Below are 16,603 nucleotides of genomic sequence, written 5' to 3' on the forward strand. Positions count from 1 at the left end.
GTTCTGGTAGGTTTTGATTGCTGTTGTTTTTTTTTTTTCTGTTTATCGTCAGTTGCCTCTGCAGATGGAATGCATAGGTTTAGTCAAGTACATCCAATGACAGCGCTTCAACAAATTGCAACATTATTTAGGAGCACAGGTAATGTTTAACTTGACTATGTTTACACACACCATGTAATTTTTTTCGCTTTTTTTTTTTAGATGGCACACCATCCCTTTACCCCTCTGATGAATCCAGTGTCTTAATATTACACGGCATAACTTTTTTTTGTTCAAAACTATTCAATTGTGTGGCAAATTGAAAAAAATGTATCTGACTGGAAGATTTTAAAGTTATCATTGCAAACCCCATGTAAATTGAAAAGTGTAGGGGACTTTAAGTAATTAGTAATTAGCTGCCTCACAATGAGAAGGTCCCAGGTTCAATTCCAACAGTGGGCCTGTCTTGCTGAAATTTTCTTATTCTCCCCCATGTCTGCATGGTTTCTCCTCCAACAATCCAAAAACTTGCAGTAGGTCAACCGAAGACTATAAGTTGCCCAGGCATGTGAAGAAGAGGGTGATTGGCTTTATGTCTCTAAAGTATATGTGGCCATGTGATCAACTGGTGACCAGCTCACGGTTTACCCCGCCTCTTGCCAAATGACAGCTGGGATAGACTCCAGCACCCTGTGACCTTGAGTGCGGGATAAGTGCCATAGATAATGAAAAAACAAATATTTTCACTTACATACCTCTTATAGCAGCAGTCAACATTATTTTATAACCGCATAAAGCAAGGGTGAATAAGGAGCCCAGAATAAACGTAAGTCAATTTGGATTTTACTGTCAGGTTCCACAGTTTCAAGAAAACTGTAATATGCTAAAGGGATGCTCACCAAACATATGTTTTCTGTGCATGCAATTACAAAGAAAACTTTTCTATGCAACCACATTTGCATGTGGTGTATACTGCAAACCACCCGAGGGCATTCTTTACTGTTTTTATCATAGGTGCTACAGTGATGCATCTCTGTTGTAGCCATTAATGCTGCTAAGACCGCCCTCAGGAGTGTTATCGCTATATTTGGTTATTGGAAATCTGATGAGCAATAGATATCCGAGCATGCACTGACCAATGCTGACGTTATAAATCCGGTGCTTCTCACGCCAATAAAACACAGACATCTCTAATTAGCGCCAAGATGGATTACGCCTGTTTGGCACTTTCCCCTGAGCTCTGGAAAACATCCCTCACAACGTGGGCTTGGATTACATGTGGATGAGACAAAGGAAAGAGGCTTCCATCTCGGATGTAGATGGTACACTTTACTTCCTGTACCTTTGTGACACACCTAACATTCCCTTACGACCTCCTCTGATCTCAAATGCAGACAGACAGGGTGCTAAATAACTGCTGAGAAATATGTGACACATGAGAGACAAAGATTATTGAGACTGGTTATGATACCCTTTGCTCAGGAGCAGAAAATCCCCTATGCTACATCTGCTGGGCCCAATTAAATGGTCAGACACAACAGAACTCCAATTAAAGGTGCCCTGTGGAGGTTTTTGTAAAAACAAACTGAAATCATTTTTCTGTTCAGTGTTACCAATTAAGACACAGAGTTTATACTCGAACAGAAGTGTTTGGTGTGTTATTTAATTTGAAAATATACATATACATATAACCAAAATAAGCCCAGTTGCTGAGGCCAGATCTGACAATGACAGACCCCATGACCTCGCCAATTGAGAATCTTCACAGATATATCTAAAATATTTAATATTCATCTAATCTGACACTATTTGATCACTGGAGTGAAGTTGAAATCATTAGCACTGTTCTGCAACACACCGTCATTGGGATAAGACTTATAATAGGTTTGTAATTATTTTAAAAGAGGCCATTTAGCAATTTTAAGAGATCAGACACACTGCTGGACCATTTTTTAGATAGTATGCGTCATAGAAAATTGAATTCAGGCTAAAAATTACCAAAGATTGGCGGATCAGTGTATTAAAGGTATATAAAAAAGTTGTGTCATCCAAACCTATTGCAAGTTGTTGCAGACGTCAAGACGGCATTTCCAAGACCTTGTCCAGACTGGTCATCAAATTCATTACATAGCACTGATACTAACAAAAACAAGACGGGGGGGGTCAATGTTCTAATGTCCACTGCTGTTTTGTTGAGAAAGGTTACTGCAGTTTTTATTTGCAATTTTAGTATGAAATAATTCCAAATGAATCTGTCCAAATTCAGCTATACCCAACTTTAGCAAGGAAGAATTTTTTTCACCATACTGTATGCTCATATATAATTCATTCTTTCATCAATGTTTTCCCACCAATTGTATCAGCTGATAATTGGTGTTGATGTTTAGAATTAAAGACCATACCACAATTTTCATTTTGCCAATCACTGTAAACTGTCCACTGGAATTTCAATTTTGTTCCATTCTCTCACCATCAAATGCTCAGGTCTGAGCTCAAGAGGAACATTTCTCACTCTTCAGCATTTATCACCAGCCAAATTGTTCAGGTCTTGACCCCAAACCTAAAAAAAGAGTAAATGCTCTGCATCTCTTCCCCTCACTGCTCTCAACATTTAACATTTTGCATTAGTAATGCACAAAAAAAAAAAAATTCTCTCAAACATGAGTGTCTACTGACTGAAGTAGTTTTATTGTCACACTTAAACAAGCACCGTGTGAGGGGCACAAACCCATGTTTGAAATTGTAAATAAGTGCTGCCTTGAGGATTGTGATTCCTCATGATAACATCTATTAAGGTAAAGCATTTTGTGTACAATTTGGAATAAAAACAATATATTGATTAATTGTCATATCTAATTTAACATTCACAATCATGTTTGATCTGTATGTTTAGAGATGATATCACTATCAGCTCTATTTATGGTTGTGTGTGCTCAAAGTAAGTGCTAGGGTTTATAGTCTCATAATTTGAATTGATAAACCTTGCTTTACATGATGACATCATAAAAGACCTTACGCTGGAAAGGACCATAGCAATAAAATTATTTTTTATGTATCTCAAAGTACTTGTAATATGATCAAGAAGTTTTTCTAAATTTTGGTAGCTTTGCATTTGGGCTTGCATTTTGACATATGGTGATGCATAATGTCAGTGGAACCCTTTCTTTTTCTTCTCAGAGTGTCTCCTGACACACAATTCTGAATCTATCGTAGAGCAAAAGAGTTGTTTAAAAATTAGTGAAAGCAGAGGAAAAAGGTGTTCACTACAGCCATTTCCATCCTTTATGCAAAATCTACCACCATCTGTCCCTCTGCGTTCCTATCCTGTATACAAAATATGCCCTTCACTTCTTCATCACCTCTATTGCCTTCACCAACATGTCCATTGAAGGCTACACCAATTACTAATCTCTCATCTCTGGGGATATTCAGCATCACTTCATGTAGCTCATTCCAGAACTTCTCCTGCTCCTCATATTCACATTCCAACTGCGGGGCATAGCCACTAACAACATTGAGCATCACATCTTGTATAGACGAGGTAACCTGAAAGAGATCAGCAACTGCAAAGTAGTTGTAGGTGAGAGTGTAGCTGGAATTGGAGCTGCCAGGCACGGGGTCTTGAGGAAGACCAAAGAGAAGATTTATGGATGTAGTGAGAGAGGATATGAAGTTAAATGGTGTGAGAGAGGAGGATACAGAGAATAGGGTTAGTTGGAGAAAGTTGATCGGCTGTGGGGACCCCTGAAGGGAAAAGCCAAAAGAACAAGAAGAAGACGAAGAAGAAGAGGCAAATGAGATGCCTCTGAACATTACATATGCCGCTATAAAGTTGACAGACAGCTTACATTGATGTTTCCAGTGAGCCATCGGTGTCATCAAACTTACCTCAGTGCAAGGTGGAGAGTAGATTAAACTCGCTCCTTGAGTTTAATTCTCTCTGCTGGTGTGTTTTTAAATTATAGCTTCTGTTGGATTATCTGGGCAGCCTGAAATGACTTTGCTATCGTAACGCCAACCCTGCAACAATCGTGAGATTGAGAATAACATGACGCGTGAGTGAAAAAACACTGGCTTTCCATGAAAGCAAGACATTTTAATAACCGGCATGCAGAATTCTGAAAGCACATCACAAATGAACAAATGTGTCTTTTGTCAGTTTGTCAGCCTTTTTGTCTCCTGACAATGTCTTTATCTTACAGATGCAAGCATGCCATCTTGCTTATCAAAGCTAGACTGAGGTATTTTCTCCCAGTTTGATTCGCTTCTGTTGGTGCCAAGCTGCAGAATCACTGAATTTCTCAGAGGTTGCTTGTTTTACTTAACTTTTCAAATAATTAAAAATAAAACTATCCACACTGAATCATCATTTCAAAGCCATTTTCTTTGAACCACAAATCATTTTAGTCCCTCTAATTTCGGGCTTTGTGGAATTACAAACTCAGAGTTCCTTAATTGGGTCAAGATAACAAGGGTCACTGCATCTCTGGACTAAATGACCTATATATAGTACAAAGAAAAACCTCACTCTTCGGCATTTGAAGAAGAAAAACACCTCCGGAGGCCTGGCCCTTAGTGTGCAGCGTCAGTGGTCCCTGTTTGATCTTAGCTCGCTTTTAACATGATAAACCCTCGACTGACAGTGACCTGAGATGAAAGAAAGAGCCACAAAGCCAGCAAGAGTTCAGGGAAAGTTCTCGAATGCCCCACCTACCCACCCACTCACCCCATCTAAAGCCCTCTCAACCCCAGTTCCAGCTTTGCAGAGACACTGATATGGGAGGAAGTGGGCAGGGCTGCCAAGAGCAGTGATGCACTAGAAAAGTTCCTTTGCTTCTATTACAACTTTGTGGTTGATCCCACAAGGAGGCCTTGCTTTGTGCTAAAGATGCCAGGATTGACAGCTCGAATCTCACTGACTCTCTCCAGCTCGCTCCAACTCGGCCCCTCTTCTTTTGTTCTTTAAGCCCCAGATTCTACTACAACTCTATTTGGACGCAGTGCTGGTATGTGCTGAGGAGAGGCGGCAAGGTTGCTGCTGTGGGTTAGGCTACAGAGATTCATTGTTCAGACTGGTGCTGGTCAACCCATTGTTCCATGTTAATGAGGTGTATGTGAATTGTTGTTTTAGCTGACTTGACCTTATTTAGAATCTAATACAAGCAAATAAATGAGAAAATATTCATAATGGCGGAGTTCCAGCTTTAATTGAACACTAGTGGTAATTCAGTAGTTCTCAGTATAGCTGTTTTAGGTTTTAGTGTGTAATAAAGGAGCATTCTACATGTGGGATGCAATTAACTACCTGCAGTGGCAGGATGAAACCACAGCAGCGAATTGGGATTATGTGCATTAATAACATCCCACATAATTAGTTTTGGCCAACTTTTGCACATTTTATAAATGGTTATTTGTTTCAGGGCACCAAAGAATTGATCCAAGCAGCCTTTTATGATAAATAGCTAAGACAGTAATTAATGTCTTATCTTGAATAGATGCCACCTCGTTGGCCAGAAATAGATCATGTAAGTTTTTTTCCTGCACGTAATCAATTTTTTTTGACAAATACTTATCAATTAAGATGACAATCCTGACAAAAAGATAATTACTGTTCAGTCTTCAAGATTTGTAGTTGACATTATGGTGCTTACATCATATGGAACAGAAAATAAATTAATATATATATATATATGCATGTATATATATATGTTTTTTTTTCTTGATGCATGTATATATAGATTTTTTTTTCTTGTTTGTCTTTTGTGGTTTTAATTAAATTATATATAAATTTGTAATTAGAGAGAGAGAGAGAAGGAGAGAGAGAGAGAGAGAGAGAGATGTATGCAAAGATATAGATATATGGATGCAAAGATATAGCTATAGATGTAGCTATAGATGTGTATGAATATTGTAAACAGTAAACTGTGCAATATGCATTCCTGTAGTCAGGACTGCTCGTTACAACAGCATCAGTTGGCTGTGACCTTTCGCACTGTGTAGAGGCCAAATGTATCACACTAGGTATATGAATCCCTGTGCTTTTGTTGTAGCTGAACAGCTCTTTCTTCCTCTTTTATCAAATTTCTTTCTTACTCTTCCTAGACTCTCCCACAGTTCTAAGCCCTTGTCATCTTTTGCATGCAAAAATTATTTGTACATTTGTACTTAATGTTTGCTGAATATTTTCTTGAGTGGAGGTCTCAGTGGAATCGGTTAATTAAGTGTGTGTATGGAATCATTTAGCCTTTTTTTTTTTGCATAATGTCCTCACGATTCATTTGCAAGAAGTAATAACAGACCTTTTAGAATATAATATAATTTTAGAAATGTGATTGTTAAGCAAATTGAGATAATAAATGAGGAATTAAAAGAACAGCAACTTTACAACACATTTAGTCAATTCCAAGTATGATGATTTTATCATTATTTATTTATTCATATTTATCAGTTTTGTTGAAATATTTTGCTGTCCTTGTGTCCATGTTACTCATAAATGCCAATTCTATGCTTTTGAATGCAACGTTTTAAGTGTTAGATTGTGCTATATAACACATGCAACTGAAAAAGAGGGCAAGAGAACAGAGCTTTGGTTTAAGTGTGATAAGGGGGAGAACATTTTTCTTTTAATTCCCCAAAAAACATAATAGTGTAACATAATTCATTTGACTCACTGTCACCTCTTGAAAACAAAGTGGTGTTACAAGCTCACCTTTAAGGCCACTATATGTTTTGAATTAAAAAAAAACATTCAAGAACTTTACCATCAACTGTTAAGCAGTGGAAATATCCTTTGGGACTGTCATCAGCTTTTATTCACACTTTTTAGCCACCTATAACACTACATAATTTTCTTTGTCACCTAGGTAATTGGTTGTATTAAGTCTGTAAAACCATTATCAAGGGCGTTTTCACTTTGACTTTGTTGAGTCTAGAATTCCTTCTGAACAATTTGGTTTAAAGCATTATAGCAGAGCTGAATGGTTCCTTAGATTATGGTTGTGTGCAAAGGACAAAAATTGGTGTCTGCCTCGCCCAAAGTGACACTTGATTCAGCTAATTTGCTTAGTTCAACCATTTTGATGTTTCAGACATGCTATCGTTGCCCATTAATGAGATCAAGATGGGAAACTTCTTTACGTCCCTAAGTGTAACTCTGGGAAAGTTTCATTTCTATCATATTAGTGAAAGACTGAAAACGTAACAGTTCACCTTTCTCTCCTGGGATGTCACCAAGACCAATCCAGGCAATATGATGATTCTTGCATTCACCTGCAAAGTATCCAGGTCATGCAAAGTTTACAAAAGTGATGATGGTTGTATAAGTATAAGTATAAGTATAAGTATAAGTATAAGTATAAGTATAAGTATAAGTATAAGTATAAGTATAAGTATAAGTATAAGTATAAGTATTTACAAGAATAAATATAATTCAGCTTTAATGTACAAAATAAGTCATTTTTTAATCAAATGTATCAATTGTAATTGCAACTCTCTTTTGCTGCTTTTGTTCAACTTTCTGGTAAAATGTTGCACTCATACTCAACACTAGCTGTATGAGGTGCTAGCTCGTTTTCAGTCCTACATATTATACTTCGAAAAACCGACAAAAAGCAAAAGCAAAGCTTGCAATTTCTTGGCTGTTCTTGAAATGCCATGGCTTCTCCGTTCTTGAGCAGCTGTCCTGATCTCCATGTCTCTAGGGGTTTTCTTGTCTCTTTATCATATATACTGCCATTGCAAGGAACATGGAGTCAAGAGGGTTCAATAGGGATGGTGGCACCTCATAGAAACCAATTATTCACAGGCTCTGAAGCCTTCATTTCTCTGCTGGAACTTTGAATGGCTTTGATATTCTGTGATGAATTACCACAACCAAATGAGAGGGAGGGGGAAGCAAGAAAGTGAGAGGTAGAGAGGATAGAGAGAGAGAGAGAGAGAGGGAGAGAGGGAGAGAGAGAGAGAGAGAAATCTAGGCAGAATTTTTTGCCTTGACTCCCTCCGGGTGTTCAGTGTGTTGGTGGAATACTGTAAATTTCTCTGGCAAGTGTGTCTCCTCTTTTCCACCCACACAACTCTTTCAAATCGAATGAAGTCCCTGCGGAGGAGTTCCTTAATACAGCATGCTTGCTCTCATGTAGCACACCTCCTCTTAATTAAACAATGGCAAGCGCTGAAAACATTGTTTGACTGAGAAAGAAATTATAATAAAAAAAATGCAGGCGCAAATCTCACAGGATGCATGATCATTAGCAGGAAGAGATGGACCTGTTCTCTCATCAAACCTCAGTGCTGAAATGGAGTATTGACTTCCATCAAACCGACCGATGTCTGACTGAATTTAACATGACCTCTCGTTTTACGTTTTTTTTGGGGAATGTAGGATACATATGTCAGTGAACACATAGGTCATTGACCGTGAAGTATATTAATATAAAATCAAAGCATGACTATCTGTATCCAGGCGACTAGAGTCAGCACACACATGACCCAGTGCCTTCAGGAACATTTTAATCAAGTAATTAACACAGACCAAGAAGTAATGTCTAAATCCATATTTTTTTGGTGCAATTCTGACTCAAAAACCGAATGGCCTGGTCACTGGATGTAATCTGCTCTAGGAAAGGATTTGTTGCATTCCTGATCACTACAGGATTCAAATTTTTTTTTAATTTTTTTATTTTTTTTTACCAGAAATTATTATTGATTTTCATCACAACTGCTCAGTTCACATTTAAAATCTTGCATCTTGATGAAACTACATCCAAGACAAAAGCCCCACACTAATTCAGTGCCACCATGAATTCCCCTGTGACCACTTACAACTGGTTACAACTGGTTACAACTGCTCTAAAATCCGGTGTTTCAAAGAAAAAGAATCCTCACAGTAATGTTGCGTTACTTTGTGCCCTGATACTAAAACTGGGATGATAGGAATCTGAAGCAGGATAGTCCAACCCTTTAATGAGCAGCTGTAGCTGCATGGAGCTGTGAACATTTTATACTGATTGGTGAAGCTGCAGCAATGTTTTACAAGAAACGCAGCTATAATTTTTCATCTCATTACTTATCTTTCTACTGAGGCTGCAATTAAATTATTAGTAAAATGTTCTTTTCAGGTTAATGAATGCTCGTTATCCAAAAGCTCTTATAGTATTTGTACGACTGCCCCTTGAAATTGAAATTGAATAGAACTTCATGAATACAAGATACACATAAGAGAGATTGAAGCTCGCCATAACACTGTCACCCTTTTTAATGACTAATGACTCTCAAATCATCTAGGCAGCTTCAAAAATAGGATCTCACTGTCAATCAGAATATAATTATTAATTTTTTACATTAATGGCTGTTCACACTAAATATGACAATTCATTCTAAATCATACAGTAGATACATGAAATTCAATAGCTACTTAAGGCAGACAAAAGAAAGATAATTTTAATGACAGCTTTTTCTTTTTTCACCAAATGAGAGCAGATTTTTAATTTGTTGCATTTTTACCCATATTTAATAGGATTTCTAAGTGTTGAAGGTTCAAGTTTAAACTGCTAAAACTCAGAGAGTGACCGTATAATGAGGTGGGCTGCTTCACAGATTCTGGGCGACGTCTTTGCAAATGTGATTTATGCTCACAGCACAGCAAGGAGCTCAAATCTTTAATTACTGTGCAAATTACTGGCCACTGTAATTCATCAGTACACAACCACCAGAACCTTGTTTCCACACTAATTTAATGAATAATTGCCTTCTTGGAAATCCTGCCTCTTCTAGTATAATGACAAAGGCCTCGGAGGATACTGACGCAAATGTGAAGCTCCGAATTCTACCTGTGTTAATGAAACGCATGACGGCGCTCTTTGGACGAACTGTCTTTAATTGCATTGATGTTCACATCTTCATGCCGGTGAATTCGCCTATTGTAAAACAAGTTGTCTGAGATATCTGGTGCTTTTTTTTTCCAATTCAGACAGCACAAGATGCAGGAGGCTCATTGACCATCTGCCTTAATTTGTTCCCAGCTTCTGTGTGGCCCCCTACCATAATCTCCCTTGAGTATGTGCAAGAGGAAGCTGGATACTTTTCTGTTCATGAAATATATTACAGTACCCATGAGTCCAACTTATATCTGTAAACGGAGAATCATGTTATGTACATAATGTATTTTGATAGTTCTTTACTATTTTCTTTTTAAAGATAATGCCTTGGTTTTTGTGTAAATATTTCACTTTGACAAAGAAAAGAAAATCATCTGAAATCTTTATCTTACTGTACAGACAAATTACGTAAAAAAAAAATATATATATAGTCCAGCATTTCTGATTACAGCAATCTGTTCTTTTACACTCAGAGAGACCCCAAAATATAATCCAATCCATTCTCTATTGATTCAGACCTTCATGTTAACTTCACTTCCTACAATAGAAAATGTGGATTACCAAAAGAAAAACTATAAGAATGTACTGACCTTCAGCCGCTCCAAAAGCACGAGCTCCTGTGACCACAAACTTGTAACCAATCAATTACTGGGTGGCTTAATTGATTTGCAAAGGTAATCACTGGGCACACATCCACAAGGGCTGAGTATTTGATGTTTTAATAAATGGTTTTACAGCAGTTCTCGACAGCTGGATCGATCCAGCCTCTACAACCTTGATTATAGCACAAGTTGGGGGGGGGAAAGCATTGTAACATTGGGAAAAGCTAAATTATGCCATTGGTTAGTCTTACCTTTATTATTCTCAGTGGAATGTTGTAACTGCAGCGCGGTAAAGATCAAAGCTAACCGCATTATTCAATTTCCTTTTACAGGAAGGAAACTGAGACCCTACGCCCAATGTAGATCTTATAACACTGTCCAAAATGCAATAAAATATAAAAATAAATAGGAAAAATAAATATTAATGTGCAGTATCAAAGTCAGTCCGTTAAAGGTCTCCTACAAATGACATTTTCTGCGAAGGATACATTTCATGAGATACTTTATATTTCCCATTGTAAATTATGAGCCAATCCATTTTTTTGACCTGAAAAGTAAACAAATGTTTAAAGAGCTTTTGCAAGTTTTTATTTGAGACAATGTAGCATGTGATTTTATTCTTTTTTTGTTAGTTCAGTTTAATATCAGGAGACAGTAGAAAAAAAGACAAGCTAATAGTCTTAATAAAGGTGAAAACACTGCAGAACAACATCCAAGTCAGGATTCACTCTCCATTTTCCCATCATTATTTACCGATTCCATAAAAAAATTACTGACATATTGCATTTAAATGTTCCTCTGCATGTAATAGCATTGATTAATCAATGATCTTATTTTGAAAATATAAAACATTAAGGTATGCAAATGAGAGCGTTCCTTTCTTATTTATAGAAAACCTCAATATTTATAAAAAAAAGCAATCAAACCATTAAAATTGCCATTTACGATTTCTATTTTGGCCCCTCTTTTCTGACCAACAACAAATACTTTCTCTGAATATATTTGGTAGCTACTTATAATTTGAGAAAAAGCTATGAAGATATAAAATACTTAAAGATGAATGACAAGGTAAAATAAACATTCGCGCGCGCACACACACACACACACACACACACACACACACACACACACACACTACTCCAATTTTACTGTAGTAGTGGTATTAGTCCTACTTGAGTTTAATTATTAATTATTTTAGTAGTTTAGTTTAGTTAATATTTTTATTATTTTATTCTCTATTTTTTTCATTTCTTCCTAGGAAGTTAAGGGAGAAATCTGTGTTACGCTGGATACAGGTTTTTAACACATCCTTGCTATCTACTCACATCACAATGTGTTGTCCCAGTTGGAACAGTCTTATCCATTCTTATAGCACTTGGCTTAATTTCATAGCCAAGTGGTGCTGATAGTGGCCTGGCAAGTGGATGATATGTGTTCCCAAAAGCTTCTTCACAGACAGAGGAAGAGTTTGGTCTCTCAGGCTTTTCAAGAACAAAACATTACTTTGGAGTACTACTTGCAAATGAGGGCACATATATGACTCAGAATATCTGTCAATTTTGTCAATACGTACTGATTGTAGAGATGAATCAAAGTGTACTTAAGAATTTGTTGCATTTGTCATTTGTGCCAAATTAAAGCATGATCATTTTGCAAATGGGATACTGCAGTACAAAGGAAAATACAGTTATAGAAAAGCAGAAATGTCTGTATCAGGACGGAAGGCACTAAAATTCTACCATTGAAACTTAAAATAAAAACTTTATCAGCTCAAATGGAATGATTCCGGCCATAATTAGCCTCCTGCAATCTCAATAGCATTGATAGATTTGTAGGAAACATTTTGCTTAGTTCACATGACTTTCTGTGGGACCACAACCTATCATCATTAAAAAATAAGTATAATTACATAGAGAAGAAAAGATTCAAAACACCAAATCCGGCATGAGCTGAGACCTGTGATGAATCCATACTTTATAAAAAGGATACAATTAGAAATATTTGTGTTACAATTGGCGATTCCTTTATGCACCTTTTATGATTCTTTTCACCCATGAAGTCTAAACAGATGGAGAAACAATAAATGTCTGACAGAAATAACCAAATTGGCATGCAATTCATAAGGCAAGACTGACCTAAACTGAAGCAGACATAAAGACAAGCCCAAGATAAAAAAAAGCAAAGAAAAAAAAGAAACAGAGCAGTGAGGGAACTAATGAGACCTGACTGTAGGTAAAAAAATAAAATAAAAAATTCTATGGAAACAGTAATGTACTGTTGCATGGCTGTGCTCTCAGCTGCATCCGTAGCTGCACCAGGCCCTCAGAGAGCTGCAATCCACCGTCACCTGATTATTTTTCACCTTGTTTATGGCTGCACTCCTTCATGGCACTGCCTCCATCTCCCAGCCTGCACGGACCTGTCTCATTACGTCCATCTCAACGAGTCACTCAGCCGAGAGAGAGAGAGAAAGAGTAAGAGAGCGAGAGAGAAAGAGCGAGAGAGAGAGAGAGAAAGAGGTGGAGACTTAGACAGCGTATTGAGAAAGGAGGGATGGGCAGGGGACAGGTAAAGCAAGGGCAGGTTAGGAAAGGGGATTAGAAAGAAATGAATGTCGCAGAGAAACATTGTCTAAATCTGTCTTGACAAGAGACGAGAATGTGTTTAGTGTGAGAATCACTCTCAACGTGTAAATTCATCTGAAGCAGGACGGGCAGGGAAGGACAAAGTAACACCTTAAATAAAGTGCCTCAGTTATATCAGGAATTATGGCTGAGAGGAGTAAACAGTTGCTGCAGCTCACTTCCATAAGTAGGGAATCTAACAATACCTTTTGAATCTCATTTGTCTCTCCCGCTGCAATGTTAGTCACAGCCATGAGTTTCTGTGAGCTGACATGCAATCTTCATGGAATGAATGTGTGTCACACTCACTTTGCAGGGAAACTGTCATGTTTTAAATGTCGACATGCTCAGACTTCCAATGCAGCGAAGGCAATAAACTATAATGAAATTCTTTTTTAAGATCGGCTTTATTTTTACAGGGGCTCACATTTGTCAGCCAATTTAACAAGGCTCACTACTGTCGCGGGCATCGCTGTGCCTCCACAACTAATTACAGCAAGTGAAATCCCCAGACCTATATAGACCAGTCTGATGGCCAGGCAAAGGTTGTGTTAGTACAAAAAGTGGTATTTTGTTGGTGTTTGAGGAACTCTACCAGTTACTTTTTCCTCTCATCATTTGTTCCAGTCCTCATCTCAAGCTGAACTCTGTGTCGACGCAGAAACACTTATTGCTTTCTTACACCTTTGGAATATTCAGAAGGGGATCTCTTAGTAATTCCTTCATCTCAACACATCTTCATGCTTGATTTATAAAATCATTGACAGACATACAATTTACATACAAGTTTGCAGAAAAAAAAAACCAAATTAGCATTGTACAAAATCAGAAACTTGTTTGTAAGAGGAAACATTCACCTACAACAAATGGAAAAATGAATGAATATGGCTGGAGGTCACACTTCAGTTTGAATGCTGACATTCATTGAACACTACAACACAGTGCAAACAGAGCATTGGTAGCTGCCAGCAGGCAATAATTGATGTTCATCTATTTTTTTTCCCCACCATGCTTGCAGCACTTCCAGGCCATCCACAAGATTCCAGGGTTGGGCTTTCTGACTGGAGCCCCCCAGTACATTAAACTGCTAAAATAAAACATTGTGTTCTCAACAACTGAGCAACTTAGTTTAAAACAGATGGCAACGCTGAAATCAATAGTGAGACTGGGGCATCTAGTGAGCAAGCAGCTGCACTGTGGACATTTTTCCCCCTGTTGAAAGTCATGTTTGGAGCATCATCTCTCTTTATGTTCCTGGTCGTAGCAATCCAGCTAATCCAGTCTGCCAGCCGGCACTCAATGAGCAATGAGTACTGTATCTAAACTGAGTCACGCGACACTCACTGTGGAACCAAGGCTGCAAGTACAAGGCAGGACTGTCAACCTAATTTGTCTCCTAGAGTTTAAACTTGGCGAAACTGAGCCTGACTGCAAAAATAATGAATATATCTACATAAAAATATAAATAAAAATACCCTTGGTTAATAGTATCTAAGGAGAGGAACCACAAATCAACACTCCCTTCAATGAGCATCATACTGGTCAATCCTTTCTCCATGAAGCAACATCGAATGTAAAGGGCAAAAGATTTTAGTAACCCTCGCCACAAAAGACATATAATAGTTTGCTACATGCAGGAGATCTGTACAAGTTATTGCATTTGTGGTTGGCCACTCCAGTTGAGATTTAATGTGTGCACCAAACAATCAATGTAACACTATATAAACAACCAATCCCCTTTAGGGTTTTGAGCCAATAGAGAAAGACAGAAGGAAGGGAAGAGGATGTTAGCCATGAACAGGCTATTCAACAAAATAATAGTTGTGTTCTGACTGCTGACTAATTTGCAATGAACGTGCAACTTTATTTTGTGTCCTTATGTTTCCTTTTTTTTAATCTCGTAACTTTTTTAAACGCCTCCACTCAATTTCTGTACCACTTATCCCTTTCAGAAGGTCACTGGAAGCGAGGGCCAATCTCAGCTGACGCTAGGTGAGACAGTGGTAAGGACTGGATTGATTCACATTTGATCACAGACTCATAAAGACAAAGAATGTTTACAGTTAAACTAGGATTTGGGTTTTTAATTCACCTGCGGAACATTTTTGATTTTGGGGAGGAAGCAGGAGAACTCTGAGAGAATGGGGGGACAGAGGGAGAGGAAGCAAACTCCACAAAGGAAGTTACTTCTCCTGTTGACTTTTAATTGGTGCCACCCATTGGTGCATCATCATGTATGTACATTACAACCAATTGCAGATTTTCAAGTGAAGGCATGCATTGGTGCAGCATGAACACTCTGGTAATCTGTCAACTTTGAAAATTTAATGGTGTGAATAAGGCTTTAAATATAAAAGTTAAATGGGAAAGTGCCTCACAACAGAACACCCTTCTGTGCAAACATGCAGATATAACTATTATACATGCATACAATACAATTTTGAGAACATTTCAATATGGCCACTGCTGGCTTAGAAGATTGTTTCTGAGTTGCTAATGGATATTGACTTTGTCCTGCTTATAATTTGATGATGTAAAAACAAAAAATGAAAAATATTCTTCCCATAAACAAACACGGCAGCAGTCCCATTACATCATGGGATATATATAGTGAAGTCATCTAAACCAATAATTTGTCGTCTGTGTTGTTCACGTCAGATTCTTCATCTTGGAATTGTTTTGGATGGAGCTATGCATCACCTGCTGTCTCCAGGCCCGTGGAATCATCGATCTGTCCTTTTAGTTCCTCAGAGGCCTTCGTTCACAGCTGTCACAGTTGCGATTAGCTCGTCACTCTCCACATTTCTGGAGCAGAACTGATCAGGCTGGAGAAGAGACTTGCCCCTGTGCTATCCATGCATGACGTGTCTTATCAATGTATGCAAGAGGCAAACAGAGACACAGCAGAATTGGATTTTATATCCTGAATCTCTCTGGTGAGCTGATGGGAAGGTGATCTGTTGTGCTGTTAGAGACATGTGGAGTTCATCTGTCTTCTGTGTAATTGATCTGAGTGTATCAAGAGATAATTATACAGCAATTAACAGGTTTAGACAGGTGCATTCATCTGTTTGACACTGAGTGTCAGCCAGGCTTGTTAATGAAGTGAAAGTGAACTGAATCTAATCTAAAAACATATAGGATTTTTTTCTATTGTGATTGATTATTTTACTTATTTTTTTTAGAATATGATTTCACTTTAAACACATGTACATTTGGCCCCCAAGGGCAAAAGTAATCAACCCATTGGCAACTAACACAATCTATACTTTACTTGTACTTTACCTAGTGATCATTCTTAAGCTGACATGTAAATGGTTAAAGTGGAGGAAGACTTAAGTCAGAAACCAATTAAATTGATCTGCTATTATTGTGAAGAGCCATCAGCATTGACTGTATATATCTTCACTTTTTACCTAGTAGCGGGGTTAATATGCATTTATCTGGCTCAGACATAGTCCTTGTTTACTACATTTGGATTAGAGCACTGTGTGGTCTGTTACATTCAGTTTCTGTATACTAT

At 37.7% G+C, this 16,603-nt stretch overlaps 1 protein-coding gene across 1 annotated transcript in view; it reads left to right on the forward strand.

Annotated features, from left to right (window-relative positions):
* LOC147234164 (chemokine-like protein TAFA-2) overlaps nt 1-15,918 on the forward strand; it is a 99,958-nt gene extending 84,040 nt beyond the window's left edge. Inside the window, exons 7-8 of the transcript XR_015106163.1 lie at nt 15,033-15,083; nt 15,739-15,918. The gene's annotated coding sequence lies outside the window, so the exon portion shown is untranslated. The remainder of the gene's footprint in view (nt 1-15,032; nt 15,084-15,738) is intronic.
* The last annotated feature ends 685 nt before the right edge of the window (nt 15,919-16,603 follow it).

This window comes from Fistularia commersonii, chromosome 5 (genome assembly GCF_037954325.1).
Source record: "Fistularia commersonii isolate RoL2024-O1a breed Wild chromosome 5, RoL_Fcom_v1.0, whole genome shotgun sequence".
Classification (NCBI taxonomy): domain Eukaryota; kingdom Metazoa; phylum Chordata; class Actinopteri; order Syngnathiformes; family Fistulariidae; genus Fistularia; species Fistularia commersonii.